General features: G+C 44.4%; 1 protein-coding gene across 3 annotated transcripts in view; it reads left to right on the top strand.

Moving 5' to 3' along the window:
• Positions 1-20,646, top strand: part of ST3GAL1 (ST3 beta-galactoside alpha-2,3-sialyltransferase 1) — an 84,055-nt gene that overhangs the window by 4,459 nt on the left and 58,950 nt on the right. The window contains exon 1 of one of the 3 annotated variants that reach the window (XM_063174483.1): positions 19,391-19,476. The exons of the other annotated variants lie outside the window; for them this stretch is intronic. The gene's annotated coding sequence lies outside the window, so the exon portion shown is untranslated. Of the gene's footprint in view, positions 1-19,390; positions 19,477-20,646 lie in introns of those variants that run through there. 3 annotated transcript variants of the gene reach the window in all.

The raw sequence follows: 20,646 nt of genomic DNA, 5'->3' as shown, positions 1-20,646 counted from the left end.
CAGACAGGAGTTGTGCTATTTCAGGAAACCTCTTAACCTCATCAAGCCACATCTGTTTCTCTGGGCCAGTCCCACAGCTATTTCTGCCAAGCAATTGCAAGGTGTCCTAGAATGCAACAGAGACACAAGTGATTGAAACCTGCACCTGGTGACAAATGTTTGAAGTGTAGCTGTCTTTCTCCGAGGACATCATCTCAATAGAACTTTTCTGGTTTGTTTTTTGTTTTTATAGTAACTTTTCAGGTTTTCAGTGCAGGCTCAGCACTCTGTAGCTTTCCATCCTGAAAGATTTGAGGGGAGGACAAGGAGAAATGGGTGACAGGTTAGAGCCCGCAGGGTCCAAGCCCAGCATTTCCCACCTTGCTGGTGCCTGACAGAGGACTGCTGCTGGCATGGAGGTGACCACACATCCTCCTGGTGTCCCCAGAACTCTCCTGCAGTGAGCTCCTTAGCCACCCTTTTGGAGGATTGTTCTGCAGAGTAAAAACTGGCACAGTGACACTGAGATATTAAGTCTGATGCAATTTTAAAATGTCTCTGGCCTTTATAATTGCTGCTGACATTTTTCCAGGAGCCGTGGAGTTCTGTATTTTTTTACTTTTGTTTTTAGAGCTTTGGTACTCCAAAACAAAACAAAGATTTTGCCTTTTAAAGGACACTGCATTATTTCTAGAGGCTGGATCTTCAATCAAGGACTTAATCTTACTTATCTGAAATACTTTGTGTGCTGACACATCACAGTGTTGTACCAGATCGAAAAAGAAATATAATTCTATCAAATCTGCCAGCTCAGTTAATATGACCCTGCCAGGGAAGCATATAAGGCATCACCTCCAGTTCTTTTAGGAAGGCATCAGATTCCCACTGCCAGCTCAAATTCAAAGCACAGTGCATGTGGCCAGGTTTGGATTTACAAAAAAATAATTCTAAGATACTTCTTGCATCCTGGCATGCAAAACCACAGATCAAATTGGAAGATGTCATCTGAATATTTGGGTTGAAACAGCAGTTTGAGTCCTACAGTCATTTGGGAATAATCCTGATGCAGAGACCTGTGTTATCCTCTTTGAGACTTCTCTTTGAGACTTCTACAAATATATCTCTTTGAGACTTCTACAAATTCCTGTGTAAAGGGCATGGTGTAGGGCTACCTGCAACTTGAATCAGAGCTGACCTGACAGTTTTGGGGTTTTTTTTGACACTCTGGAATTCATCCAAAGCTGCTAGGATGTGATGAGGCCATCCATACCTGTATCTTAAATTCCTTTGGCCTGATGGGAGGTGGTGATGCCTTCTATGGAACCTGCAGCCTGCATTACTGCAAGACTTTGGTTATAAATGCTGTTGCTCTGTGCACCTAATTCTTCTTTTACTAGAGTTTCACTTAAATCAGTTTGTGCAGATTATCTGACTTAGATTTTTTTTTTTTGGTGACAACACTGAGAAAAATACTCATTTACATTGAATTGAAGCAATTTTTAGTTAAGCAAAGGCAGGTCAAAATAATTATGATTTTGAGAAAGTTATGCATTGCTACTTTTAGATACTTTGTCTTAATTCCAGGTCCATTTCAAACCTCTCAGGTAGTCAAAATCACTCATTTTGAAAGTACCAAGTTTGCCTTCAGAGATGTCAGAATGATTCCTCTGAATTTGATGTGACCTGCATTGTCACAGTTTGTCAGCCAATGGCAATACTGATGCTATAGCTGAATCTGGGGTTTTGTTTCTTTTCTCTTTGAAACTATTTTTGTAGTGAAGTTATTATTCTTTGGAAGGTTTACCCTGTTTTTCTCTTCAGGGACAATTCTATATATTTCAAGTAAGAAGAGGATCTCTCCTGTTGTTCGGTCTAGTGCTTATTAGAAGAATTAGAGCTCTTCCTTCTTGATCTCTGTTCTCTTTTCAGCTCCTGTATCCTCTGCTTTCCCCCTTCAGTTAAAGTCTGCCTTTATGGAGAAGCATTGACTTTATGATCAGGTCTCCTGTGGCTTCGCTCTGCCTGCTGAAACAGATCTGCTGTTCCTCTCAAGCAGCTGGCTTGATTTGAGCCTAAAACTTTAACCTGAGGAGTGAAAATGAACTTCTGCTTGCCCACTATCAAATGTTCAGCTTCATCCTTCAGACTCAGGGCTGTTGGATATCTCCAGGGGATCAAGCAGCAGCACTGGTGAGAGCACAAAGCAGGGACAAACTAAATTTGCAGGCAGGACATTGATGCGTAGACAGCAGCTGAGAATGCCACAGCCACTGGAACTGTGCAGGTTCTCATGGAATCATGGGACATCCTTGCTTGGAAGGGACCCACAGGGATCATGGAGCTGGCCCTGTGCAGGACATCCCAAGAACCCTCCCTGTGCCTGAGAGTGTGGTCCAAATGCTCCTTGAGCTCTGTGAGGTTGTGTTGCAATCACTGCCCTGGGGAGCCTGTTCCAGTGCCCAGCCACCCTCTGGGGGAGAACCTTGTCCTGATATCCAAGCTGAACCTCCTCTGCTGCAGCTTCAGGCCATTCCCTTGGCACCTGTCACTGATCACTGCCTGCCCCTCCTCTTCCCCTTGAGAGGAAGCTGTAATTGCAGTGAGCAAACCAAGTGACCTCAGCTGCTCCTCATGGCCACCCCTCAAGGCCCTTCACTGTTTCACAGCTCTCCTTTGGACACTTCCTAATATTTTTCTATTTTTTTTGTGTTATATTGCTGTTGTGATGAAGTTCCCTCTTGTGCTCTGGAGGCTGTGCTGTAATGGCAGCGCAGAAATAAAAGGGAGAACTGCATTACCCTTTGTAAAATGTCAGGAGTTAAACAGACCCTTGCAAAAACTTGTCTTGCTTAGAAAGGCAATATTGAAATGTAAACTGGCTCTTGCAAAATATCATATGGAAACCAAATTTGTCTTTTCTGGTGCTAAGGGGAAGAAAACAATTTGGGAGGGCAATGTGAGGATGCTTTATAAGTTTGCTAAAAGAGAGCTCCCTTCTCTTGGGCTGCCAGAAATGCCTATGGTTGGCTTGCTGGTGTAAGTGGGGACTCTGCAGTGGATTCATGGAGAAGATCTGGGCAGGGCACACAGCTGTGGGGTCAGGATATGGCTTTGCTTCAAGATAGCAGCTATCGGCAACAAGATGTCAGCTCCACCAAGGTTATTCTGATGTCTGCCATGTAGTGATGTGAAGTGCCCATGGAACTACCAAGTGTGTGTGAGATCCTGAGAGCTTCTTCAGAGCTTCAGGAGAGTTTTTTTCTAGTTTCATCACTCTTTCTCTCCTTCCTGAGTAGGTACTGAAATGCTCTTTAATCCTGCTCTTCGGGATTTTTCCCTGCCATGCTTTAACCCCTCAGACAGCAGCTAAACCCCACACAGCCACTCTCTCACATTCCCTGCAATGGGTAAAAGTGAAAAACTCATGGGTTGAGACAAATTTAATATGTAAAGCATAAGCTGCACATGGCCTGCAAAGCAAGCTAAGGAACTCAATCATCACTTCCGCAGGCAGGCAGCTGTTCAGCCATCCCCAGGAAAGCAGGGTGATTTTTTTGTTTTATTATCCCACATAATGGTAAATAGGAAGGTAAATTCCATCACACTCAATGTGCCTCCCTTTCTTCTGCTCCCATCTTGCTGTGCTGCCCATGATGCTGTATGCTATGATAACCTGGGGTCAGCTGTCCTGTCCTCTTTCAGTTCTTTGTGCACCCCCAGCCTCCTCGCTGGGATGGGCTGAGGAGCAGAAAAGGCTTTGGCTTTGTGTAAGCTCTGCCCAGCAATAATGAAAATATGCCTGTGTTATCAACAGTGCACCCAGCACAAATCTCAAACATGGCCCCATACCAGCTACTGTGGAGAAAATTAACTATCCCAGCCAAAACCAGCAGAGTCCTTGTGTATTACAGCGCCCTGCATGGGGTCGCTGAAGGTGAGAGATGGACGAGAATCTTGTTTCTTGATCAGAAGGCTGGATTTATTGGTATATGATATATAATACATTATAACTATCCTAAATAGAATTAAAGAGAGAAGTTTGCAGATGCTTGCTAAGCTAAGAATCTATAACAAAGTTGTGTCCAGGGTCTCTGTCCCCAGCTTGTTCCTGTGATTGGCCCTTAATTATAAACATGGGAACATGAACCAATCACAGGTCAAAATAGATGCATCCTATTGCATTCCACAGCAGCTGATAACAATTGTTTACATTCTCTTTCTGAGGCCCTTGCTTCCCAGAAAATGCAGAAATCTGAAAGAAAGGATTTCTGTGAAAAAATGTCTGCGACACTTGTGCACATACTTCCTCTCATCCACCCCGTTTCCTCAAATTGTCCTTGCTTGAAGAAAACAGACTGTTCCTACAGCTTCCACCAACCCCCTTCCCTCCCAGGCTTTGTTCTCTGTGTGCCAGGATCAGAGTGAGCCAAGGCAGCAGGAGAGCCAGGGACGCTTCAACTTTGCCCCTGAGGACAAGTGTGTGGTGTTGTAGGACACACTTATGGCTGAGAACTTGGAGTCAAGGCCTGCCCCCTCTCAGCTCCCTGTCCTTTCTGGCTGCCAAGGACAGTATTTCAGTTTCCTGGAGGTTTAGTTCAGCCTGTAAAGTGGTTGGAGATTCCAGTAAAGATGTAAACACTGCCCTTTTGACCAACAGCTTGATTTTTGAACTACGAAAGTAAAGGGAAATCCAACCCCCATGGAGAAAAGAGCTTTAGAGGAGGGATTCACTCTCTGCCACTCCATTGAGTGGTGCAGTCATCAAAGATGTGCAAAAGCACAGCTGATGCAATATAAATCATCTACATTTCTGTTTTGTTTACTACAATGGCGTTATCACCATAGTGCTGCAAGGATTGTGTAGTTTGGTGTCTTATCCATGTGGCTGTTCATGAACTTTTTTTGCTTGCCTGGATCCTAAGACCTTACAGAGAAACATAGTGTCTTTGGCTCACTGTGGCTGTCACAGGAGATTTTCTGTTAAAAAGTAAGCAAAAATAGATATGCAAAAATAAAAATTGCTTCAGACCTGGAGTTAGAGAGAAAAAGCCTGTATTGTGGTAGCAGGATGTGGGAAAGAGCAGCAGCTTCACAACTTTGTGATAGAACTGTGAGGATGCTGGAGCACAGCTGTCCTGCATCCTGCTGTTAAATCCATATCTCTCCAGTTCAAAGACAAGGATGTTGTGTGGGACAGTGTGTAAAATGCTGTGTACAAGTTCATGTAGATGGTGCCAATGGCTCTTCTCTCATCCCATAGCATTGTGAGACCCTTGTATGCCCATTGCAGAAGGCCACCAGATTTGTCAGGAGCAATTTGACATAATGCTTACAATTCAGACAGTTAATTGCACCAACAAAAGTTGTGTGTTAATGCTGATTTGTGTAAGGCACTGATTTGTGTTTCTCCATAAGCTCTGTATCTGTTGTAGAGAACACCCAGTCCTTCAAACAGAAATTAACTCAAGCAACTGCATAACTGGTTGTGAGGCCAAAGAGCAGAGGAGCAGGAGATGGAAACTGGCTGTGGAAAAAGACAAGGTTATTGAAAAACAAACAGTAAGTGCAGAAGTGGCTAAAAGGCTTGGAAGTAGCAGTGAAACAAAGGAGTTTAGGATAAGCTGCTTCTCCCAAGGCCAAAGTCTCCTGTTGATGCTGAGTTCAGCATTGGCAGAGGGTGTTGCTATGGAATTGTACTTCATTTTGGAGTGTTTGTAATAAAGGAAAATGACAGAGGCCTGTATTGAAAAGTATCAATAGGTTGGAATTTCCAGTCAGACCCCTTTGGAGGGGAATGTCTCCGTTTCACAGAGCACCAGAAGAGGCTGCTTGTATCTTCCTCTGTTGCCACCTGACCTGCTGCTGTAGGAGAGTGGCTCATTTGCTGAGCTTTGTTCCTGCTGTCTTAGGAGGATGCACACTTTTCCTTTGCCTGTAAGTGGTCTGGATGAAGAATTCTATCATAGAGTCAATTGAGTTGGAAAATATGTCTAAGATCATCAAGTCCAACCATCAAACTAGCGCCAACACCATGTTCACCATTAAACCTTGTCCTCAAGTGCCACATCCACAAGTTTTTGAACAGTTGTAAGGATGGTGACTCCACCACTCCCCTGGGCAACCAGTTCCAATGCTTTACAACCCATTTCATGGGAAAAAAAAAAAAGTCCCAATGTTAAATTTAACCTGAGGCCATTTCCTCTAATCTTGTCACTCTTTACTTGGGAGAAGAGACCAACCTCCACTTGGCTACAGCCTCCTTTCAGGTAGTTGTAGAGAGAGGGAAGGTCTGCCCCCATCCTCCTTTTCTCCAGGTTAAACACCTACATCTCCCTCAACTGGTCCTCATAGGACTTGTATTCCAGCTCCTTCACCAGCTATATACAGCTAATACTCTACCAGATTAAGACAGGAGTGCTCAGTGTGGCTACTGTCTCTACTGTTCTTGGAGAAAAGCTTCCCACACTCCAGTGACAGTAGCCCTTTATCCCTTTGGTTTAAAATACTCAAGTCCTGTCTGGTGATGTCATCACACTAATTGAGAAACAATCCTAAGAAGTTTGCCCCATTTTCAAGTTACTATCTTGGAAAAAGGACAGTTGTCTTGTGGGAACAAGCTGGACCGAGAGTTACATCTTAGTGCAGCAGAGGCAGTCCTTAGATCCTCCTCAGGCAAGCTGTCAGACACACCCAGCTTTTCTTTTTTTCTGTGTGCTTGTGAATTTTTAAAGAAGCATTGCTCAAAATGTCTTTTTTCCTGACTAATCTTACCCCACACAAACTTAGAAGTTCTCTGTAGTGTATGAAATAAACCCACCAGGCACAGCTCCATTTTGGAAAATAGCTTTTCATTAAGGTGTAACTCTCCCCTGCCTTGCTCTTAGAGCCACTAACCTCACATTTGGCATGTCTCTGAATTTGAAAAATACTATTATGAGTCTGGCTGTTGTCTGCCAGTACAGTTTTTTCACCTTTACTGTCTTGCTTGGAAATTTAGTGGCTCTGATATCCAGAAGATAACAGTGAGGATCCTCTTATGGAAGAGACTGGAACTAAAGCAAGACCCCAAGGGAGCTGGATGCACTTGCTGTGGGAGTTTCAGGCTTGCTTGGCACAGGGGCACAGCCTGAGGGTGGGATCACCAGGGTGGCATTTAACAGTTCCTGCTGCTGGAAGAGACCAGGTGGCTTTACAAGGGTGGAGCTTGGTGTCATTGGGGCTGGTGCCACCTGCTGTGCTGCTGACCCCCTCCTCATTAAACCCTGAGATGTGGCACACTGCCCCCTGTGCCCAAGGGTTAAGGGCAAAACTGGGAGAGATTTGCTTGCTTTGAAAAGTATCTCTTTCACAGTCCCTCATCTCTACAAAGGGAACCCATCCAAATTTGCCTTTGCTACTTTTGTATCTGTTCAGACTTCAGTTGACAACTCTAGTTCTTGGAGCTGGAAATTCTGTTATTAGGGCCCTGAGATTTTCCTGAATATTGAAAATGCCTTGTTTTTATAGCTGTCAGAACCAATCTTTCAGCTCTCCCCCTCCAGCTGCTGTGCTCTCTTGTGAGCTGATTGCTCTCCTGGGCAGGTAAGTGTCAGCATTGTTGTGCCTGGCACCAACAGTATTGACTTCCAAGGAAAGGAGGGTGTTTCTGCATCTCAGATCCAGTCCTGTGTTTTGTTTATGATACTCTCTTCTGCCAGGAAAAATTGCTGCATAACACTTTCCCTGTGTCCAAGAGAGAGCAGGGTCGTGCTCAGTAACCTTGAGTGTGGATTTGTGAGCTCTGGTGAGCTCATTAGAGCTTGATCTGCTCATTACCTGGGGACTGCTGAAGGCAGCACCAAAATATTTGAGAAGTCAGCAAGGGCAGCATGCTTCCCTCTGAGTGAGCATGGGAATGTTGTTCAGTACATGCATTTGAATTGATTGCTGAAGCTGACATCTGCTTACTGAGGTTTACAAAGCTTGTGGCTTCTCATAAAACACATGGCATTTGTAAGGACAGGCTTGTCAATGAGAGTTCCCTTACTCAAAGCCAACAGGATTCTCCCATCTGTGTAGCAGAGCCCTTTCCTTAGAGCCATCAGTCACCACTGTCTGAAAGTCTAGGTGAAAGTGAGTAAAAAAAAAAAAAAAAAATCATTCTTGCTCTTCCCTTCCCAAGGAAATTCTTACCCTGGTGTGACAGCCCTTCCCAGCCTACTTATAGCTCCTACTGAATTTCAACTTCCTGTCCAAAATTGCTGGGACATGGGATGATTACAAGAAATGTTCCTGAAAGGACCCAGGACAAGGGATCCTTGTCAGCAGTACATGGTGAAATATTTCAAACCTGATGAGTGATCTTTAGGGCATGCAGCAGGCACCCAGAGAGTGTCTTGGGTATTGAGAGAGTTAAAATTGGTTTGGATTTTTTTCAGGAGGTGCAGAACAAAGCCACAGCACTGGCATTATCATGAAAGATGTCCTTCAGCCTGCCCAGTCGGCTATTTTAGGAGGCATTAAGTGATGTAAACATCATGGCAGAAAGACTGAAACACTTGTTGTGGTTTAACCCCAGCCAGCAACTAAACACCACTCTCCCACTCCCCCACCAGAGACTGGGGGAAGAACTGGAAGGTAAAAGCTGGAAAACTCATGGGCTGTGATAAGGACAGCTTAACAGGAAAAGCAAAAGCCATGCACACAAACAAAACAAGGAAATGATTTCCTGCTTTCCACAGCCAGGCAAGTGTTCAGCATCCCCAGGAGGGCAGGGCCCTGTCATAGGTAATGGTGACTTATGGAGACAATGGACATCATCCCAAATGTCCCCCGTTCCTCCTTGTCCCCCCCACCTTATACACTGAGCATGATGTCACATGGTCTGGAATATCCCTCTTTTCACTTGGGGTCACCTGTCCTGGCTGTGTCTCCTCCCAGCTTCCCGTGGACTCCCCAAAACACAGCCCCACACTGGCCCAAATCAGCCAGCACTCCACAGCAAATGGAGCAGTGCTTGTGCAGGCCCATGGGTAACTTCATAGTTCCCCATCACTTGTGGGATTTGTGTCTTCATCTAAACAGCATGCAGATTTGTCACTTGGCTCCTCTCACCAGGATTCTCTAGGTGCACACTGAAAACCACTCTGCTAGCATGCTGCACCTCACCAGGGTGAATGGCAAAAGTTCCTTTTGGTCTAGCTGAACAGAGGTGAACTTTTCTTTAAGGTGGGGAAAAGGTGGTTCCTGAGCTTACCTAAAAATAAACAAGGTGCTGACTGGCTTGGTTATATTTTCACTGCTTGACCTATCAAAGGAGACAGTGGCATGGGAAGGACACAAGTAACTTTCAGATGACATTGCATTAATTTGTAGCAATGCTGGAATTTCTGTTGAGATGCTTCCCAAGGATGTTGCACGCATCCCGCAAAGGCTCTGCTTGTTCTTTCCTTTGATATTTGCCCAGAACCAGAGACAGATGCTGTAAAATGGAGTAATTAAATGTGTTGATTTCTTGTAAAAATGGTTACTGTAGTTCATTTTATAGTGTGGGGGTAAGGGGGATCTTTAAACATATCTTCACTCAGTTTGTGTGATTTGAAGGTGGCCTTTTCTCTCTTTTTTTTAGTGTCAATTAGTGGAAGTTTTTGGGTTGAGGTTTGTTTTTTTCTTTTTAAAGCACAAGGTTTACTTAAGAACATTGTAGACAAAATATTTTGCAATGCCAAAAATCTTCTGCAGTGTGTTCAGAGCAGGACTTTCTTTGCTCTTCAGCTCAGAGTGCTTTAGACAGAATGGGAGAAGGACATGAAAGAGAATTGTGTTGTACTTAGCAGAATTAGAATAAGCCCACAAGCACATGGTTTGTACTTTTTAATTCCAAGAGCCTGAATCTGATCTCACTCCTACTAATCTCTGAAGGGATTATTCCTGATTTACACCATCCTGAATGAAATCAGAATCTGGCCCTGAAAGCCTGTTGTTACTTCAGACATTGTCTCAAGGCAGCTGACCTGCAAATATGAAAAGGAGACCTGAGTTCCTGTGGGTTAACTGTTTAAATTTGTCAAGCTAAGTCGACTGCAGCTTGTTTAGCAGGGAGATGGCTCTGCAAAACCTCAGGCTAGAACCCATTTACCTCTGCTTGACTAATGGGAGGAAATCTGAGGATCCTCTTTGGTGCAACACAGTGCTCTGCATTTGCATAGCATCTTTCATCTGAGGATATTAAATAACTACTTCAGTGCACTTCTGGAAGCTGTTCAGCCAGACAAATCTCTCTAATGACCTGCCACGACTCTGGTTGCTAGCAGTGAAGCAAAAATAAGTTAGTACATTGAGTCTCTGGTCATGAGTGGCATCTGTAAGAAGAGGTCTGCAACCTAGAACAGTGTGAAGCTGTTAGCTGAAAATACTGGGGTTTCTGGAAAAAAGGCCATGTCATACTTAGCTGCTGAGAAGAAAAATTTATTTTTATTAGCACAAGTTCAGTTAGTGTTCACTGAGACAGGTACCAAAAGCAAATGTACAGTTTTAGGGTGGGAAAGCACAGGTTGCCTTTTAGTCATCATGCCAACTTCTTTATGGCCCCAAATGAATATTTTTTTTGTTCATGTTTTGGTTGTCTACGTGCTCATTTTTAAGGCTGTGTTTGCATTGAGATTAAGGGAAAGTTGAACACACCTTTTCATAGGGCTGCTCTAAAGGAAACTGGTGTATTATTATACACCTATGCATATTCTCCAGTGAACAGGTCATGTTTGTCATTCTACAAAGCACAATTTTGGTGTGGTGACACATTTGCACAGTGTTTGAACATAATAAATGCTGCCATACAGTGGGAACCAGATGGGCAGCCTCATGCAATGGCCCACCTATTTCCTTTTAGATTTTGTTCTTGAATTCTGTTGTCAGCTCAGATTTCTTAGTAGCTGTGTCTTTGCCATGTCCATTGGAGATGCTCCAAGCTTTAGACCACAGTAGTTAGATGAGTGTGGAGGGTGCTACCTTTATGGACTGTAGGATGCCTACATCCCATCATTCACCCAGCACAATGGAAAAAACACAACCTCTGGCACACTTAGCAAAAAGGCTCAGTATAGGAAGATTTTGCTCACCCTGGTTCAGTGATCCCATGCAGACATCTGCTTCTGCTCTGGAGCTGAGCTGCTTTTTCCTTTCCAACCTGAAAGCGTGGTTATGACATTAAATATATTGAACCAAATTTGACATGCACAGTCATTTGTCTGGAAAGTACCCTTAATTTTCCTTGCAATAAGTAAGAAAGTCTGCTTCTTCCTCAAAGGCGTATTTAGTTTTGTTGCTAGTCACTCCAAGTTGTTAGCCATGGCTGATGTAAGCCCTGCCTGTCTATCAGCAGAGTCTGGAGGAGCTAATGACAGTTCCTGGAGGTGAGACTTCATTGATTCAAGCTGAAACAGCTGGTGAGCAATGCTCTGAGGAGTTGGCATTAGAATAGAAAAACGCAGTTGGCTTTGTGTCTATATGAGCAACCGAGAAAACTCTGTAGTGAGACCTCTGCATTTTTCAGTTTTCCATAAAATAGTCATCATCATCTCAGGTCCACATCTCTCCACTTTTCTGTGTTTTTGCCTGATATAAGCCAGAGGAAGTGCCATGAGAGCAAATGTGGGATTTACTGGGGGAATGAGAGCTGGTTGATCCCACACTCTTCAGCAAAGCTCTCCCTTCCTTCAATCCTGTCTCTGCAGCAATGTGTGCATCAACCTGGGTTCTCTTCAGTGAAAAAGAGTGATACTGGACCTTCCTTTGAAGTTTTTGCTGTTTGATTGAATCAAATTCTCTAAAAATTCTCTCCATCTATATATTTCTGTAGGGTAAGAGACATTTTTCCCTGTTTGTCTCTGATCTCAGCTGGTCCCACAAAGTCTATTGCTACAGCAGATGTAAAGGTGGAGGAATTTTAAAATACACCACAAAGCAGATATAAAATCTGCTGCCTTGCTGAACTGGTTAATGTTGCTTAGCTGACATTTCTGCAGTGTAGGAAAAGCTGCATATTACTGGCCAAGCACTTTGTAATTTTCTGTTATTTCTAAAATGGATGCCAGCAATTGGAAATATTGAGTAATTTTTAATTGAAGGGATATGATCAGTGGGTGATTAGTTTTTGGAGTGCCTTGGATGAATGCTGTGTTGTAGAGAGAAGCCATCTGGAGCAGGGCTGTGGTTTAGCTGCTGCAATGAGTACCCACGGACTGCAGAGCCAAAATGACCAGGTTTATTACATCGATGAGGATCTTGAGTAATTCAATTCATTTTCACAGATCTAAATGAACTAAAATGAGAACATAATTTGGCCTGAAGTTTTAGTTTGATGCTCTCAATTATTAAACCAAGGATCATCGATGCATTTTCTACTATGCTTAAAATAACCCAGCCACAGCAAATCAGGCTCTTGAGTTCCTTCCTCTGCCTGCAGCTTTTATCAGATTTACCATGGGCAGGATTTCACCACATTGTGCCTGGATGGCCAGGGTGACTTCATTGGGTGCTTCTTGTATTTGCTGCTCCTCTGCATCACAAGCATCACACTCTGCCCGTGACCCTGGGGATAGGCTGGCAGAGAAGAATCCCAGAACCACAGAATGAGTTGTGTTGGAAAGGACCTTTAGAAATCAATTAGTCCCACCCCCTGCAAGGCGCAGGGACACCTTCCCCTAGATCAGGTTGCTCAGAGCCCTGTCTGTGCTGTCCTTGAAGGTTTCCAGGTGTGGAGCACCCACCACTGCTCTGGGTTGCAGTAATGCTCTCACTGCTGGGGATTGCTGGGCAGAGACCCTCCATAAATCTGTGTTAGTCACAAATATTGCAGCTCACACTGCTGCAGGGTACCTGTAGCAGCCCTGGGTTTGTAGCCAGGTTTGTAGCTGCTGGGCTTAATTACTCCAAAATGAAGACAGATTTGTGGTGTCATACCAAAGTAAATCCTCCCTCTTCCTGAAATTTTCATTGCACAGTCTTTTTGCTGAAGCCTGGTCAGTCATGGTGATGTACAGCCCTGAAACTTGAGTCCCAAGAGCTGCCCTGTATTCAGTGCATCAAGGGGTGTTTGGAGCAGTGAGGGTTACTAGAGGAAGTGGCTGGAAGGAAAAAAAAAACAAACAACCTTTGAGAATGCTTTGATCTGAAATCAAATATCTGCACCAAGGAGGCAGTGTATTTTTAGGAAGAGGGCACAGGCTGCATGTAAGTAGATGCATTCTATTTGATGTGCTGAGATCAAGGTGTTGGAGTCTTTAGCTGCTCATCTGGCCATCTTATCTTGTGTTTTCCCTCTTAATGTTTCCCTTGTGTTTTAAAATTGTTTTTCCCACTTGTTCTGTGAAACATTCTTATGCAAAGCCAAGTCTCCTGCAACTCAAGCAAGCTCGTTTGTAGCACAACAAGAGCAAAGAGGTGTCACAGTCTTGGTTTTGCATAAAAACGCATCATTTATTTCCTTTTTTTCCCCTTCCCAAGCTTGTTATTAAATGAGCAGCACTTTAATGAAGCATTTAATGGAGAAAACAAAACAAAACAACTTCTCTATCCTCTAGATTGTTCCCAAAACCCTGAATGAAAAATTATTTAGAGATTAAAACCCTTGCTGTTTCCTGTGTCATTGCAAAGCAATAATGAGCAGAACTTGAAAAGCTCTTCTCTCTCCTGGTTTGGAGTACCAGCCTCTATCACAGCATCAAACAGCCATGCCAGCACTTTTTCATGGCACCAGCTGATTAAGTTTCATAGCAGATTCTCCCCCAGTTTAATGCTGCTAATGACTATGTGAATGAAACTCACAATATAAGCACAAGTTTGAGATCTCAGCTTCAGCATTGGAGCTTAAACAATCTGTACAGGAAGAGGCTGAGAATGTAAGCATCAGTTTAAAATTGTTGAGTTTTCCAGTTTTCTTTGCAATTTCCCCAAAGCCACACAGTCCACAGCAGACCCAGGAATAAATTGCAGGATTTGGGTTCTTGCTTTAAGCAGGGACAAGTGGCATGCCCTGAGCACTGGCACATGATGAAAAAGCCAGTGCTCTCTCTCTCAGCAAGAGCTGAGTCACTTGGGTAATTCCTGTTTTAAACAGCAGAACTGGATTCATGCTTCAAGGAGCCTCAGACAGCCAAAGAGGAATAAACTTCAGGTTAAACCCTTGTGTTTTGTGTCATTACCTTCTTCTCCATCCTTTTTGCCCCTCAGTGACAGTGTGTCAGAGGGTAACAATGGGAAGGGGAGCTTTGCTGCTTGTGGGAATAATAAAAACCAGCCAGGTCTACACTGAGAGGTCCCAATCTGCAACAAGAGAAACAGAGCACTTGTCTTGCCTTCTGATGTACAGGAAAGAAAAACAGAGGCAGGTTTAGATGGAATTTTATCTAAATGGTTTAGGTTTTTCAAATTGCAACCCTGTAGCCTTTAATGTTCAGGATGAGAAGAATGAGTGGCTCATTTGCTGTGATGGCAGTGAGACACTGGAACAGGCTGCCCAGAGAAGCTGTGGATGTCACATTCCTGGAGGAGTTCTGGGCCAGGCTGGATGGGGCTGTGACTAACTCACTCTAATGGAAGGTGTCCCTGCCCCTGGCAGGGGTTTGGAACAAGAAGATCTCAAAGATCCCTCCCACTCCAAGCCATTCTGTGATTAATCTTGGTACATAGCAGACGTGGTTACAGCAGTGATTGACAGTGTGCTGAGAGTAAATGTCCCTCAGCAGGATTTGCTGTCAGCATGGCAAAGACTGGGACACTGTTGGAGGTGTTATCCAAGTGGGATGCTGCTGCCTGCCTGCCAGGAAAGCAGAGGGGAGACCCAGCCACGATGACCCTTGAGCAGAGAAGGGTGCAGGAGGGAATCAGGTGCAGGAATGAATCAACCCAGGTGCATCCCATGGGATGGGAGTTTGGAGAGCTGCCAGGCCCTAAGCAACTACAAAGGTGTCACCCTTTTAAGCAGAAAATTCCTTGGTGGGAATCATGGAAAATCCATGAGGAATTTCTGCTGCCCAGGCAGGTCCATAAGCTGAGGTGCTGTGCAGTCTGCAGTGACCACTCAGAGATGTTCTTCTCCTACTGTGCTTGTCATGCAGTGATGGAGAGTGGAGGGAGCTGCCACCACGGAGCTCCTCTTCTCTGGCAGGATGGAGCCTGTCACTGTTTCATCTCTCTCCTCTTGGTCCCAGTGTTGGGAAGGGGGGTTGAAATGTGGCAATTGTACCCATGCCAGGGAAGGTGGTTTTAGGTTTTCAGGGCTTCCTGAACATTCCAGCTCCAGTACATTTTGTTCCCAGACGTGTCTTTATTCTTCATTTCTGTGGCTTTTCAGGCAAGGCTGCTGAGAGCACTGTCCTCCTGGGTGTCCTGGGTTCATGGTGAGGACAGAAAGGGACAAGAGAGAGCCGTCAATTGGAGCCAGTGATCAGAGAAGCCAGGAAAACAAACAGCTAGGAAAAACACCTGCCTTCTGGGACTTATTTCCTTAAGAAGCAAAGTGGAGAGAAAAAACATGTGGGATGACTAAGACAAAAAAACCCATGCTCATGTTTGGCCCTGCCTTTCAGCACTGAGGGTAGGGCTTGGTTTCTCCATCTTGCTCCAGGGCTATGTGGGCACATGTGGCTCTCGTGGACAAGACTCCCACTCCTCCTGCCTCTTCTCCTCACTGCTGGCTGACAGAGCCACTGGCAGGATCAGTACTGGGAATAATACCCTGCTGTGACCCCATAATGTAAAAACAATCTTGCAGGAACAAGTCTCAGAGCAAACTGGATCTTCATTTTCTTTTAAGAATACTCCAGTTTCTCTCAATCAGCAGAAGACTGCCCTCCTTATGAAATGAAAAGCAGTGAGTGCGTGGAGGACAGGCATGGTACAAGGTTGTCCCAGTTTAGGGCAGTTTGGGAGAATACCTCCAAAGGGGGCCCCTCCACAAAAGCAAACCCACACCACCCCTCCTTCCCACTGGTTTGGGAACGATTCCTCGGAGAGAAGTGGAAAGAACCTGTTTATTTAACAGGCACAGCACCCCCCAGCACACAAAATGAACAATACTGGATGACACCACTCTTTCACTGCTCTGAAAAAAATAACAAATTCAGAAAGTCTCTCTTGGGGGTGGTCACTCTGTTATCAGTCCCTTCAGCACTGGGGCAGCTGCTGCAGCCACAAGGTGCAAACTCTCGGTGTTCCCAGGTCCCAGTCTGGAGCAGGCTCGAGTAGGTCCAAGAAAGGGGAAGAAAAACAGTCCAGGGAAGTTCAGACTGCCTAGCTAAACTAACCAACAACCAGAAGCAAAAAGCAAGAGCAAAAGTGAAATCAAGAGCAAAAAGCAAAAGCAGCACTGTGTACTGCCCAGTCTGTGTCCCACCAACCGTGGGAGAGTGAGCAGACTGATAAGAAAACAAAACTTCACTTTTCAGAGCCAGTCTTGAAGGCACAGAACATAATATCCAACATAAACAGAACACAGGAATGGGGATACAAGCATCATAATGTCACCCTAGGACGAAGGTGAAAACAGCTCATGTTCCTTATGGGACAATGAGAGTTTTCCTGTGCTAGAGCTTCCTTGGAGTGCAGATACTCCAGGGTGCAGATGTTGGTACATCTGGCAGAGTACAAGCATCTGCAAAGCGTGTGCTACTGTCATACCTGGTAATCTCTCCTCCTTTTATGGGTCACAGTGAGAAGTAGGTACTTCAACATGTCATTTGTCTCGTTTAGAGGAGGCATTGGAAAAAGAGGCTCTGGAGGTGGGACTTCCTCTGTGCCGCTGGATAAAGAAGCCTTGATGACTTGCTGAGGCATTGAGGTGTGAGGTGGGATCAGCTGGGTCCTGCCCCAGCACAGCTGGAGTGAGATCCTGTTAACCTCTTAGCTGGGAATGCAGGGGCTAGAGGGCAGAGGCTGGGGTGTCTGAAGGGGGGAGCTGATGCTGGGTCTGTGGTTGCCTCCTTCTGTGGAGAACTGGAGCACCAAGGTAGTGCCCATCCAGTAACCTGAGGGGAGACTTTCAGAGCCCAAACAGCACTGAGTTGTCTGCACTTTATTGAAAGTCACTGAGGGCCACGCTGCCTTGCTTTAATGTCATTAGAAGAACCCAAACCAACAAAAAGTATTTATATATGTGTGTGTATGTGTGTGTGTATGTTATCTTCTGAAACATATCCAACATGTAGGTGTTCCTTTTAGACAAAAGTGGAAGAGATGAAGAAGCTTCCTTATGGTCCAAAATGAACAGGATCTGTTCCTCTTTCTGTAGGGGAAAAGAAAGAAAATCAGTGGCCTGGTTGACTGTGTCCTGCAGAACCGAGGACCCAGACTCTTTTCCATAAAACCTTAATACATAAAACAAAGTCAAAAACCAAATACTCAATTGTGCTTAGATCCAGGGCCCAGCTGAAAGCTGGTTGGTGCCTTCCTGCTGCCTACACCCCTGTGCACAGCCATGGATGGGTGGTCCAGACTGACCCCATCCCAAGTGCCCACACGTGCAGTCAGGGAACCCTTTTCAAAGTGGTTTTTATCCCCATGAGGAAACAGCTTCCTCAAGTATTTATTACTTTGCCATGTCCCCCGATTTAAAGGATGCTCTGAGCCCTCTGCACAGGGCAAATGTTAGGGTGTTCTTTTTTTTTTCTCAAATGAAAGAATAGCAACATTAAAGTTCCAGTGGAGTGGAGATGCTTCATCAGAGTCTCGTTGACCCTGACATTTGCACTGTGCTGTAGTTTCGAGTTAACCAGGAGGGCAGGGTTTCTGATACACCAGGTGCTGTGTCTCATGTTTGGGTTGTATTTTTGCCTCCATAGGGGTAAGGAGGAAATGGCTCTTCCTGTCTGAAAGAGCCTTTCAGAATGTTCTGGTGGCCTTTTGGAACTCCAGCTGCTGGTGATAACCCAAGGATGGAATTTGTCCTGTACAACCATCTGAACAGTTGTAATTTCAGTGGCAATTTCCCTTTGTTCACACTGCTCAAATGCACTTTTCTGATGGTTTGTAGCAGAGGATTCATTAGCTCCTTTTCCAGCAGGGCAGCTCTGCTGTGCATGCAAGTCAGTGTTGATATTACAACACATTTGTTATAATTTGATAGCCCATTGCTCTTACACACGTTCACTGTCATTGCAAAAGTGTGCTTCTTGTTGGCTTTTCTCAGGAAGGGGTGAGGGGATGCAGAAGTAAAATTTGTTTAGTAGAGAAACATTATTTCTCTTCTCTGTTAACAGCTAAGTATGTAAAAGAATAAAGCCAAAAATACTGGTCAATCATAGAGGAGTAAAAGGAGCAATGCTTTGCAAATGCAGCTGAGGGATGTGAAAACACGATTCACTTTGAGAAGATTTTGTTTTGTAATTCTGCATCACACCTCTGGCTCTAAACACTCTGCTGTCTGTCTCTCTGTGTGTTCAACTCATAATATTCTGTTAATATTATTTGACTCATAATATTATTTGTCACTAGCTGGGCAGCTATAGCCTTAGTTATGATGTGATCTAAAATCCCCTGAGGCACCAAAATACTTGAAGACAAGGAAGGATGTTGCTAAATAGCACATGATATAGGTGGAAAATCTGACCACAGAAAGCCCAGATGTCTGCTAGAGGCACTATTTTCTTAATTACCTAATTTTAGATTCTTAAGGAAGTGTGTTAAAAATAAACAAAGCAAAACAAAACTTTTGAGGTCTAACATGACTGTTACGGATTTTCCTTAGATTTTCAGATGCTTCCAGGAAAAAAAAAGCAAAGAAAAATATACTGTATGCAATTTTAGCATGTTAATTATTTTATTTTATTTTATTTTATTTTATTTTATTTTATTTTATTTTATTTTATTTTATTTTATTTTATTTTATTTTATTTTATTTTATTTTATTTTATTTTATTCTAACTCTGGAAGCTTTTGCATCAAAAGTTGCAGTTCAGGTTGGGGAGTACTAAGTCTGTTTTGGAATGATGCTTTCCTTGTTTGCAAGGTTTTTTCTGAACCTTTTATGAGTATTTGACTTTGCAGAAACCCCCAGATTACCATCCCCCCACGTGCAGCTTTGCTCTGAGGTGCCTCTCTGGTGCTCTGAGTGCCCTTTCTCAGTGCCAGAGCTCAGGGAGTCACAAGTTCCCAGCACAAAGCACTTGCCCTGTAGTTCTGCTTTTGCTTTGTTGTATTCCAATTTTTTAAACCTTTTTTTCCCCCTCTGACCTGCTGCTGCTGACCTTGCTGAACCTCTGTCCTGATCTGTGTCTTATGCCACCCTGAAATATCATACACAGGAAGCATCTGGCTGTTCCCCTGCTGTATGGGGCATTCTTTCAGAGGATTATCTCTGTTTCATTCTGCTTCGTTCTGGCACGAAGCCTGCAGAAGTCATTTGACAGACCTAAGCTCTCTGCAGATCCAGATCATCCATCTCTCAGCGCTCCTGAGGCTCCCGTGGTTCTGCCGTGTCCACTTGCTCCGAGCTGCTGCCCTGGGGACGGGGGCATTTGTCAGGTTTGCTTTTTTCCCCTTCTCGTTGCTTTGTCAGTCACACCCCCTAGAAAAGGAACTGCAGGTTGCTAGGAGGAGGTGAAGCAAAATGTGCTCAACTTTGGGAAGTGAAGTGTGTGATGGAGATGGGGATTTTTAAACATCCACTGGGAATATTCCTGGTGGCAAGGAGGTGGGGGGTGTGTTTCTCACAAGCTTCTGGCTTCTGCACTTGCAGTTTTCCCATTGAAGGGAAGTTAGATTTGGTTTTGCAGGTGCAAGAGGAAACAAGTGTGTGTTGCTTCCTTCCGATTTTACACTGGCTTTTCCTTTTTTTAAAATAAATTTGGCTCAACTTTGCACAGCCCTGGCAGGTACCCAACCCCTGTCGTGTTTCTTGGTTGAGTCAACAATAAATCCAGCCAGAGGAGAGCAGCTTAATGGTCTGTAGTAATCATCCATCCAAAATCCTGGCTAAAACCTTCATCTCTCCAACCTGTGTAGCTCCTTTCCTCCCAAAGGGGAGCCATTAGTGTGCGTGGTGGGTTGCCAGGGGCTCCTTGTTGTGCCTTGGTGTGTGTTCAAGGCTAGGCTGGATGAGGCTTAGAACAACCTGGTCCAGTGGAAAGTGTCCCTGCTCACAGCAGGGGGCTGGAACTGGGTGATCTTTAAGTGTCCTTCCACCCCAAACCCCTCTGATTGTTTGTCATGAGTAGTGCATAAAATGGCTGGGACCCCTGGGATCCCCACATCCCTGGTGAAGTATGTGCCTAACATGTCCCCTTTTGGAAAATCAGGAGAACCTTCAATGGGGATGTAGTACCTTTTCCCAGGCTAAAATATAATCTGCTCAGTTCCAGATAAATGGGTTTCACTTTGATGCTGCAGGTTTTAGTCTTGTGCGTTATTGCTGTGTTGATAAGATTAATGATGTTGTCATGGTCATCTTAATGGTGTTTCACTAAAATGCCTCCTTTTCAGGTTGGGTAGTAATGTGGGAATTTCTCCCTTCATGTTTTAATATTTTTTTTCTAACCTTCCTATTAGCAGAATAAGCATTGAAGTGTGATTCCCAGCGCTGAGACCAGAAGGTCTATTGAAAGAATTCAAAACCTCATGGTTGCTGAGGGCCTACTGAGGGACATTTAATATTTGGGACTGCACCAAGCCCCTCAGAATACAGCTGCAAGGAAC

Source organism: Melospiza melodia, chromosome 1 (assembly GCF_035770615.1).
Source record: "Melospiza melodia melodia isolate bMelMel2 chromosome 1, bMelMel2.pri, whole genome shotgun sequence".
Classification (NCBI taxonomy): domain Eukaryota; kingdom Metazoa; phylum Chordata; class Aves; order Passeriformes; family Passerellidae; genus Melospiza; species Melospiza melodia.
This window is presented reverse-complemented; position numbering and strand designations above follow the sequence as displayed.